At 49.4% G+C, this 10,741-nt stretch overlaps 1 protein-coding gene across 3 annotated transcripts in view; it reads right to left on the reverse strand.

Annotated features, from left to right (window-relative positions):
- The window catches only part of Fhip1a (FHF complex subunit HOOK interacting protein 1A), a 197,448-nt gene that overhangs the window by 24,709 nt on the left and 161,998 nt on the right, over nucleotides 1–10,741 (reverse strand). The gene's annotated exons all lie outside the window — the stretch shown is intronic.

Genomic DNA, 10,741 nt, shown 5'->3' on the forward strand with positions numbered 1-10,741 from the left:
CGGGGACCAGAGGCAGAGTGAGCCAGGTGGCCATCTTCTCCAACCCCGTCTTAGCTCAGACACACTGCCATGAGGACTGTCAGCTGAAGCCAATGACATGTCCCCGCCACAGGACACTGGCCTGTGGCTCTGGAGGGAACAGCTGAGGAAGGCCCCATCTGCTCTGACAGCCGAGTCAATCACAGTTTAAACCTACCAGCATTTCAGTACATACTCAGAAATGGTGTAGGAGAGCACGGAAAGACTTTATATGGTTAACAAATGATTAATTAGAAAGTTTGGTATAACCTGTCTCATTCTTAGTCCCTCAATAAACACTTTGGGACTCTCTGAACAGGAGCTGTAAAAGAACATGCTCTATCTTCAGGGAGCTGAGCTACGGCAAATGAAAGGAGGCGTGCGGCCGTGGAGTGCGACAGATGTCCCCTCGTGCTTCTGGAGAGCAGCGAGCCAGCTTTCTCGTATAAGTGAGTACTGCACATAAAGCATTATTTATACAGTGCTGTAAGAACTCACTGCTTAGTAGAGGAACGGTGACTTCTTTATGATACAGATTAAGATTGTCCACTGATGTGCTTTTCCTATACAAAAAAAGCCAGTCTCTCACTGAGTCGGTGTCAAAATTCTGAGCTTAGACATTTGCATACAGGAGGCTATGTGTGGCCTTGTCTGTGGAGGTCAGAGGTCAGTGTTTGTTTGTTTGTTGTTTTTGGTGGGGGATCTCGCTGAACCTGGAGCTCACTTCTTCCCCTACGATGGCCAGTTCCCGCCCTGGGATCTGTGGGTGGGTTCTCGTGCTTGCTTGGTCCTCGCTGGGCTAGGGAGAAACAGCGCCTGAGTGCGCTGAAACCGCCCAGTGCCCCAGTGCGCAGCTCAAGCCCCACGGGGGACCTCCCTCACCCAGCGCAGCTCTAAATACAGCAGGTGGCAGGCCTTCTCCAGGTTCTGCGTTCTCCCCCTCTACAGCGCCCTCTGTCCTGGTCACTCCTTTTCTACCTCATTCCTCTTCTCCTTTCAGTTCTCAGCTTTAAAACCCACACGTGAGTTTAGAAAATACATGTCCAGAGCCTTGAGATGGGCGTAGATGGGCCGTGAATGGGTGTGTCTGAGGAGACAGGCTTGCACTATCGTTTTGGTGGATTGAAATTCTTTCTATAAGTTCTTGGTGCTCGGCTGGGTTCTGGATAGAAGGGTGCAGGTGAGTGAAATATTACAAACCAGCTGTCTCCTCTCTTTACTCCAGTAAATAGTGGGCTTTACGGTGATAAGGTCCATTTGAACTTCCTCTTTCAGAATCCGCTGGAGCCCACGGTGGCGCCCTGAGTGGCAGGCACATCTCTGGGGCACACACCCTCCCCCAGCTGGCTGCAGCGTGGGCTCTCGGCGTTCAGGGCACCACATGCGTTGCTGACCACTCTATCAGGCTCTCTGCAGCCCAACAGTAACGGAAGTGGAAGCAGAGGGGTACTGCTGCCACTCGGTACTGTGTTTATTTATTTATGTGAATAGTCTCAGGACTGACTATTATAAAATCAAAGCGTCAGTCAACCCTGAAACATACTGAAAATGGTCAACAGCCTGCAGCATCAAATATTCGGGCAAGAATTATTTTTATGGAAGAATAAATAGGCACACTCACCAGCATGCAACTCTGATTTCATCTCAACAAATGGTAAAATTATATGTGTAACAAATAATTGTTTTAAAATAAAGTTATGACTCATTAATCTAAGTGCTTGATTTGCCTATCTTTTTCATATGCCTTCTGTGGTAAAATGTGAGCTGGCCCGTGCTGCTATGGAGGGAGAGCCTTGCTGAGAGGGTCATTCACTGGCGGCAGGCCTTCAGCTGACAGACCCAGCCCGGACTCCTGTCTCTCTTCTCCTTTCTGCAGACACCGAGGGGCTGACATCACTTCTGCTGTCACACCCTCCCACCATGGTCCATCCTAAACTAAAGCCAGAGGAGAGCTTCTGTCCTCTAGGTGCTTCTGGTTGGACATTTGGTTGACAACAATGGGAAAGGGAAGGAAGACACCTGTGCACGCAGGGTCAGGGAACTCCTCAGGCAAAAGGGATTCCAACTAGAGAAAGGCAAGAAGCCTCGCTCCTTGTTCCTAGGGGCACAGGAAATGGGTGCGCTTCCAACCCTTTTCTTTCTTTTCCCGCGCGCGCGCGTGTGTGTATGTGTGTGTGTGTGTGTGTGTAATTCTATCAGCCCTTACCCATGCTAGCATCATCCACTGTGCCACACTGTCGTCTCCCTGTTTTCGACACAGTACTCCATGTGTAAGCCAGGTAAACTCTAACACATCCACTTGGCTGCAACCCTGGGGTCGCTTGGTGGGAACCACAGTAAAAACGGTCAAGGCAAAAACCTAAGCAGAAAACGGTAGCGAGTGACACCATTCCAAGTGGGCTGAGTGGCGCTGCCGGCCTAGCACGTCCTGCGCATCCCAGGAGCTGCTTTTCAGCAGTCAGGCTGCAGAAGCTTTCCCACTGGGCTGCGCATGACCCCAGTAAGCTCGAAAGCCCAGCAATCAGTTCGCTAGAACCCAAGCTGTCCTCAATGAGCAGCCATTGTTCACTACTCTTAGGCTGGACAAATGAAAAGATCTCATTTCTTTTTAGAAATCAAAGCCGCCATTAATAAGCTAAGAGGATTTAAGCAAGCACCTGGGGCAGCATTCACATAACACGCTGTAAATATTAAAAGCGCAATCCCATTAAATATCAGTTGCAAACTCTTTATAGATTGAGGTCACACCTACCTTAAACTAATGCTCCAACCAGGGAAACCTAGCTCCCTTCTTCTGCCTCTCCTCCCCACTGTATCCTTCAGAGCCTTTTATCCCAGAAAATCTTTTTCTGCCCCATTATCATACTTTCAGAAACTTCCTCTAATCCTCCCAAATAGGCATCGTCCTTAATGAGGATAAGACTAAGAGCCTAAATGTGATCACTTGAAAGCTAACGATAACCACAGAGGAAAGACACTCAGCCTGAGAAATTCAGAGTGGAGCCTTCTGAGAGGGCCCTGGAGCGGCATTAGCAAAACAGGGAAGTTGCAAACTAACTAGCCAATGACGAAGGACAATGGACTGTAACATACGGAGGCCTTTTTGTCTCAGAAGATCACCAGCATCTACCTGGTTCTGTAAAGGATGGCAGGCAACTGCCAACTCACACCCAAACAACCGTATACAAATTAACTTGTCATTCAAATTAACAATGTCTACACATACTGCAGCTTGAATGTTGTTTCATATTAAGGGTGGAACACGATGACGGAAAACCCAAACTCCTCCGGTTCCCCACATTCCCTTGATGGGGTGAAGACGGCATTGAACCTGAAGACTCCCTGCTGCCCAGCCCCTTCCCCTGCTGGCGCCTCACTCCAAGTGCTAGGACAGAGGCCTGACTGGGGTGCTTGTTTGTATTACTTGTCAGTCCAATTTAGTCCGCCCTGTGAAGACAGTCTCTTTAGCCACTTTCTCTAGCTTCCTTTAGCCCTTGCTTCATTCTTTCTTCATGACAACTGCTTTTGCCAGCCCCTTAAAGTTGTGTCTTCTGAAAAATATAGCTTGAGACTGGGTGAGTGAATTCAATTTGCTGGTTCACTAATGGTTTAGGCCATTTTCAAACAGAAAATGTTAGTGTGGCCCGCATGGAGGAAGGGCAAGTGCTGTTCTATGGAACTTGGGTGTATGTATTTCGCTGGAAACGCATACAAATTGCAATGTGTTACGTGCAGGCACTTTGCTGGTGTGCCAGGAAACATGATATGCCAGTGCCCAGAACCCTCCCTGATCCGGGCCCGGTAGTTCCAGACCATTTGTGTCAGCCTGGTACCTACAGCTCTCCATGCCTGGCTACAGCTCAGCAGAGCGCACAGACTTGACCCTGGCTTTCTGCACAGACCAGCGAGTTTACAGCCCTCCTGCTTCCGTCTGTCTTGGCCCCAAGCTCTAGAAGGATGACTTCCTTCCTTCCTTCCTTCCTTCCTTCCTTCCTTCCTTCCTTCCTTCCTTCCTTCCTTTCCTTCCTTTCCTTCCTTTCCTTCCTTTCCTTCCTTTCCTTCCTTTCCTTCCTTCCTTCCTTCCCTCCTTCCCTCCTTCCCTCCCTCCCTCCCTCCTTCCTTCCTTCCTTCCTTCCTTCTTTTTATTAGAGTTCCAACCTTCTCAGAAATGGACCAGATGAACACCTTGTTTTATTTAAAAAGGAGCTAGATGGATGCCATACTCCTCTTCCATAAAGTCAGAAGTCTACACAAGAAAAGAAGCCAGCCCCCGCGCCCACACTAGCAGCACATTAACTTGATGTGCAGGAATGAAATTGAGCATACAGACACCTTGACCCTTCTGTAATCAGCTCTAGTTGGATGGTTCCATTTGCATCTAAATTAGCACCAGAGTCCTCTCTGTGATGGCAGGTTTATATGTGTCTTGAAAAATAAATTTCCCATCTGCTGACTGTTTCTTTGTGATCCAGTCACATTGGAGCAAACAGATGGATCTTACCTTCTGTCACTCAGGTAGGTGGCAGGCAGTGGGGGTCAGGTGACTGGCACACACATCCTCTACAAGATAAAAGCTGTCTTTCTTTGGCTTTTTCTCTGATGTCAGAGGAGAAAACTAGCTAGTTGGTTGCATGGCTCAGTGGTGAGTTCTTCCACCGCGGTCATAGCCAACAGGACCAGCACAGGCTGAAGAGAGACTCGTTACAGCTCAGGAGCGGGCAAGTCTTTCCTGAACCCACGCTGGAGCCCGCTAGCTGCCGCCAGAGAAACAAGCCAGTGGCAGAGGCTTGTCCACTGTGGGCAGCCAGGGTGTCAGCTGGATGGGCCCTTCCCAGCCTCTCCTTCTAAGAACACCAACCACATTCAGGCACAAAGGGGAAGACAGAGACCCTGATTCCCAGACAGTGGCCCGTCCCACACTTCAGCCACCACTTCAGGACAGAGAACACTCAATTATTCAAGGTCTGATGAGTCAGGCCTCCTCCTCCTCCCTTCTGCTCTTCCACCTTTAGGCCACACAGCAGACTGACGCAGTGCCAGCGGCAGGCTGAGAAGGGTGGAGTGACATTCAAAGCTGAGTCACTTATGCCCCAACCACTGCCAACAGAAGGAAACGGAAGGGACGGCCGCGTGGGGGTGTCCACAGCACAGTTTAAGGAGAATACGCTAAAGGAGAAACCAGGCCCAGGCTCCCTCTCCCCACAGTTCCTCAGTGTGTCACAGACACACTGACTATGCAAGCAGGAGCAGCAGCGGGTCAGTGGGGAAGGGACTTGCGCCCAAGCCTGACACCTCGAGCTCAGAAGGAGAGAACTGACTCTTGCAAGCTCTCCTCTGGCTTCCACACACGGGACATGGCACGGCGTGTGCACATGCACACACAAATACATAGATGAAACAAATGGGTGTGTGCGCGTGCATGCGTGCATCTGTGTCCATGTGTAAATGCGTGCTGCCTGGCAGACACGGGAAGCAGTCCGAGTGGTGAATACCTCTCCATGTACCCAGCGGAAAGCCGGGCTGGGGCTGCTAGGAAAGTGTGCTCTAAGACACACCCCAGGGGCGGCGTGGTCCTCTCCAGGCCGGAGGCTCCTCCCTGAGGCACGTCTATTCTCAGCCAGGCCAAACCAGAGGCACATGGATTCACACTGTTCCTTCTGACCACCTCTGCCCAGCATGTGGCTAGATCCTTGGGGATGTGACCAACCTTTTCTCTAGCCCGCTTTGTTTTCAGTGTAGATGGACACGTGTCGCGCACACTGCTGACCGTCACAGAGACTGCGTCTTCTGGGCTTCCCAGCTTTACCCACATCTAAGGACTGGTCCTCGTCACCAAACATCTGCTGAGCACCCTGAAAACCCAGCACTTGGCAATGGGGCTGGAGAGAGACTGAAACGCCATGCTAAGCTCTTGTTGTTGTACCTAAAGGCAAGAGCAGTGGGCCATTCCAAGACCTGAACTTTGGTCTATACCAAGAGTTAGGGAGGCATGCGAGCCGCAGAGAGCACCAGCCCTGAGCAGACAGCAGCCTTCAGCAAGGGCACAGGATGTTGAGGTTGGACAGACTTGGGTTCTGTCCTCACAGTCTTTACCACATAGACTGCACTGTGCTGCTCGGGCACTGGGCTGCTTCCTCCTCTGTAAAAGGGGGTACCCACATTCTCTCAAAGTATTTGAGAATTAGGGACAATGAGTATACAACACACAGCTGGGACTAACAGGAAAAATGACTATCAATTTAAATGGGGTGTCCATATAAAATAATCTAAATGATGGTGGGGTAAAAGCAGGGGTTCCTGAAACAGATGGAACAAAGCTTGCCAGGGTGTGCTTTGGGGAGCAGAGGGAAAGTACAGCATCTCTACAGAAAGAGAGCCCTTCTGTTTCTCCTCCTCTCCTGTCACACGGAAATAGTGACAGTTCCGTGTCACTATTTGGCAGAATTATGAGGGACTGTGATAGCTATGACAGAAGAGACCAGGGGACTCCAAAGGGTAAATGTGTCCTAGGACAGGATAGGCTTAACAGGGGACAGTGGATTCTCTAAAACATTTTTTTTTCTGTTTGCCATGGTCATCCATTTACAGATCACTCTAACCCCACAAGACCAGTTAAACAATACTTCAGAGAAGAAATAATGGTGTTATTGCCAACAAAAATGACCATGTCCAAGAGGCCTCTGCTGACATGAGAGCTGGCCAAGCCGAGGACACTCTTCTTATAACACTGAGATGGTTTTTCTCTTGCCCATCACAAACCATAAACCATCCCCTCCCCCCTCTCTGGAGAAATTAGCAAAGGGCTACTTCTAAAGCATCTTGTCTTGCATTAGATGAGCTTTATTTATATCCCCTAGCTTCTTAATGTGATTTACCAGACTATAATTTAATATATGCTTCAGTATAATTAAACTTCATCTAATAGAGTTTGGCTACTCAGATACTCCAAGCCAAGAATGGTGATACATGCCTGTAATCCCAGCCTGTGGGAGGCCAAGGCAGAGGACTTAAGTTCAAGGAGGCTAGCCTGGGCTGCATAGCAATTTAGGCCAGCCTATACATGCTAAACAGAAAGAATAAAAAGGAAGAAAGCAGGGAGGGTTGGCATGCTCCAAGTAAGAGTGAACACCACAGTCTAACTGTGAGGCGAGAATTAGTGAAGTAGCTGGTAGGGGGAGAGTTCCAAAGATAATTTCTTCAACCCCTTTCTTGTTTACTAATTATTTGAGAAATACTCTTGATTTTGGGCTTAAATTTACTGTTTGCAACATGAAAGACTATAAAAGCATCATTGTCCACCAGCTGCTGGGTCTCCCCTGTGTGTTTAAGGACCCTGCTAAACATATTATTTCCGTTTGTGGCATCCATGCAGTCTTTTGAGAACTGACTTCAACCACCCAAACAGAAAAAAGTCCCTGCTAGGAAGGCACCTCCTCCTCGAACAGGATTAGAGAAGGTGGTCTGAGGCCGGACCACCGAGGCACAGATCCTGCTCTAGCCGCCTCTAAACTCAGAGCGGACTACCATCTCTGACATACAGCACAGTCTAGAGGAGAACCCTGTGGGTGCATTTCTGTGTTCCTTGCCATCACTGTAAGAAGTGATGGTGAGATGGAGAGGTGGCTCAGTGGTTAAGAGTGCTTCACTGCTCTTCCAGGGGTCCTGAATTCAATTCCCAGTGACCACATGGTGGCTCACAACCATCTGTAATGTGATCTGATACCCTTTCCTGTTTGTGCATGAAGATAGAACACTCATACACATAATATGCACAAATAAATAAATCTTTAAAATTTCTTAAAAAAAAAAAAAGGAAAGGAGAAGGAAGAGGAGGAAAAGCAGGAGGAGCAGGAGCAGCAACAGCACCAAAAATGATAAACAAGTGTGGCCCAAAGGTAACTTTCCTCTTATACTAATGGTCTCCACTTCCATTTTCTGGCCAGGAAGAGTCATTTCTGTGTTCTTCATGTATTTGCCTTTCCTGTATGATTCCTGGCTTTCTGCAGAAATGTGTGCCTGACCTACTGAGCCAATTCTCAAAGGACGTGGTATTCTGCCGAATGCTCACAGCATAATCAATAAGTGGATTGAGATGGGCATGGGAGCCTGTCACAAAAGAAGAAAAAGATAAAACATGGTTTCCATGTTGGGGACACCTCATTGGTAGTTAGATTCGTCTATTGAGCTCTGAATAATAGGAATTTTCCTTTTACAGTGAATAACACGTCATTGAAAATGCAGAACCTAACTCAGGCCATGCTCCTGAATGAGAGCAACTCAGAAGAGTGATCCACAGGAAAAGAAATGCTTCCCTGGGCTTTCCTCCATTTCCTCCAGATAAACACAACAGTCTGCCCACCTCTGGAAAGGCCTTCTTGCCAGCCGAGGGGAAGGAGATGTAGGCTAGAGCTCAGGTAGCAGCTGACTCCGGCAGCAGGCTGGCACCTCTTCCCTGTGCTCACTTCGAGACTCATCCGCCTGCTGGGCTAAGTGAATCATTTGGGGGTGGAATGTTATATTTAGACCAATTTTCCCAGGCATGAAAACTATAACAAAAACAAGATCTGATAACAAAAGACAAGTCCACTCCTGGCTTTTTTTCCACGAGCAACAAAGAAACCTCCACACAGTGGCGAGCCAGGAACTGCACAGGTGTCGGCCAGACAAATTCAGTAATTCTAGTCTCTGCGGCCGTTTTCATCCATTGCCCACAAACCTGCTCATCTTCTGGCACTGGAAAGTCACAGCAGAGCATCTCATCAGCATGCCAGCCACCCTGAAGCCAGGGCCAGCGTTTCTTACAGGAAGCCTGTGTGGGCACAAGGCAACCGTGGCAGCACAGTAACAAGCAAACCCTCTGCTGTGCTGCTGACTTCCAGCTTTCTTACTGCCCGCCTGAAGATGAACTCACGGACCACTTTGTGCTGCTCGGTTTTGAATGATGCATGGAGAAGAATAGATGATTCACACCAAACTTCAGACCAGACTTTTCCCTTTGTCTGCACTTGTTTCTGGGGTGACCAGCACCTGGCTTCCACAGATAAGGCGAGGTTTTGTGTGAGTTGCTTTGTGTCTTTTGTGTGAGGGAGGGTGGAGACCTCTGTTCACTTGTTGGAATTAAAGAGAAAAATCTAATTTCCAACTTCAAATCGGCGCTTAATTTAACACCGTAATTTCTTCTCCTACAATGGAAGAGGAGACATGAGGCACGACAGAGAGGTGAACAAATGAGAATGCCTCAGCGCCCACCTCAGATTCTAAGACGGAACTCTGAGCCTGTGTGGGAAGACAGTAGATAGACTTGGGCCACCGTCTATGAGTCTAAAAATATGAAAACCAGGCAAGAAGAGCTGGGGCCAGAGGGGAAGAAGCAGACACATCTGGGGGCAATTGCTTACGGCCACCAAAAGGCTTCCTGAGACTTAGCTCTGTGCCGACAGCAGCTCTCAGGGGGCATTTTGGCGATCAGTGAAAGGGTCTCCCCGAATGGAGGTAGCTCTATGGTTTGCTTAGCTGATGGTCTGGCCAGAGCAGAGAGTGCTTTTTTATCCCTTAAAGATTTGTCTCCGGTCTGTGGACACAGCTCCTCGCCAGGGAATAAAGCCCGCCAGTGTGCGCACATCGTACCCGCAGGGCGGCCGCGGACAGCCAGCACAGGCCTCGCCGCGGCTCTGCGGAGCCAGCGCCCCTCCTGGAACCACAACCACAGGGACCTGCAGCTTCCCAGCAACGCTCTGAGGGGGCAGGAGTGGGAACCGTCTTCCCTCGGCCACCCTCCCGTCTTAGAAGAAACTCTGCAGCTGCACCTCGCTGTGGCTACCTGTGCCTGATCAGGACACTGTCGGCGGAAGCCCTGTGAGGGAAAGGATCATGGAAGGGAGGTTTCTGTGATCGCTAGGGAAGTCTTGTGAACCAACACAGAGTTTCTCGGAAACTGATGTGCTTTGCGCTGTAAATGTCAACCGACCCCTCCAGCATTTAGGGCAGTGCCTGGCTTACCCTGGGTGCTCAAAATAGATGTGTTGGAAATTAATGAACAAATGTGCCATGAGAGAAGAGCAGCCCACACTGACAGTTCAGAATGAAGCAGAAGTAGAAGGCTGTGGCCCCACCTCCAATCGTCCTCCCGCGTCAGACAGCTGTGCCTGCAAGACTGATGGCACCGTGACTCATCACACCGCGCAGCCCACAGCACCGCGTTCACCGGGCTGAGGACAGGGCACTGTGGCATTTGTTATTTGCTTCTGTTTTAATGCAACCATGGCCTGTTGAGATGACTTTATAACTCATGAGCACGATGCCTCAGGGCTTAAAGCAATGTATATATCCATATAGCCTTCTCTACTAACATTAATTGCTTAGCTAGAATTCTAAAAAGTCTTATCTTTAATGAAAAGAAACAGCGGCACCAATAACCAAAGCGGCATGCTTAGCTGTGACTGGAGTTTCCCTATAAAAACAAACATGATCACCGAGGACATGAAAACACACAACACAAGAGCACACTACACAACTCGATGCTACTTTACGCCACACACCGCTGCCCTCATTCCGCACCACCGCACAGTACAGCACTACACCACGCCAGGGAAGACGCGAGTGCCGGGAGTGGCTGGCCCGAGAGCCCCTGCCTCCTCTCCAGCCCCTGGTGTTGGTCCTGACCGGCAAGAGCTTCCTCCTGTCCCAGCACCCACCCAAGCTGTGGTCCTCCCTCCTCTCCCAA

Source organism: Psammomys obesus, unplaced genomic scaffold (genome assembly GCF_907164565.1).
Source record: "Psammomys obesus unplaced genomic scaffold, mPsaObe1.curated_primary_1811, whole genome shotgun sequence".
In the NCBI taxonomy this organism is placed as follows: domain Eukaryota; kingdom Metazoa; phylum Chordata; class Mammalia; order Rodentia; family Muridae; genus Psammomys; species Psammomys obesus.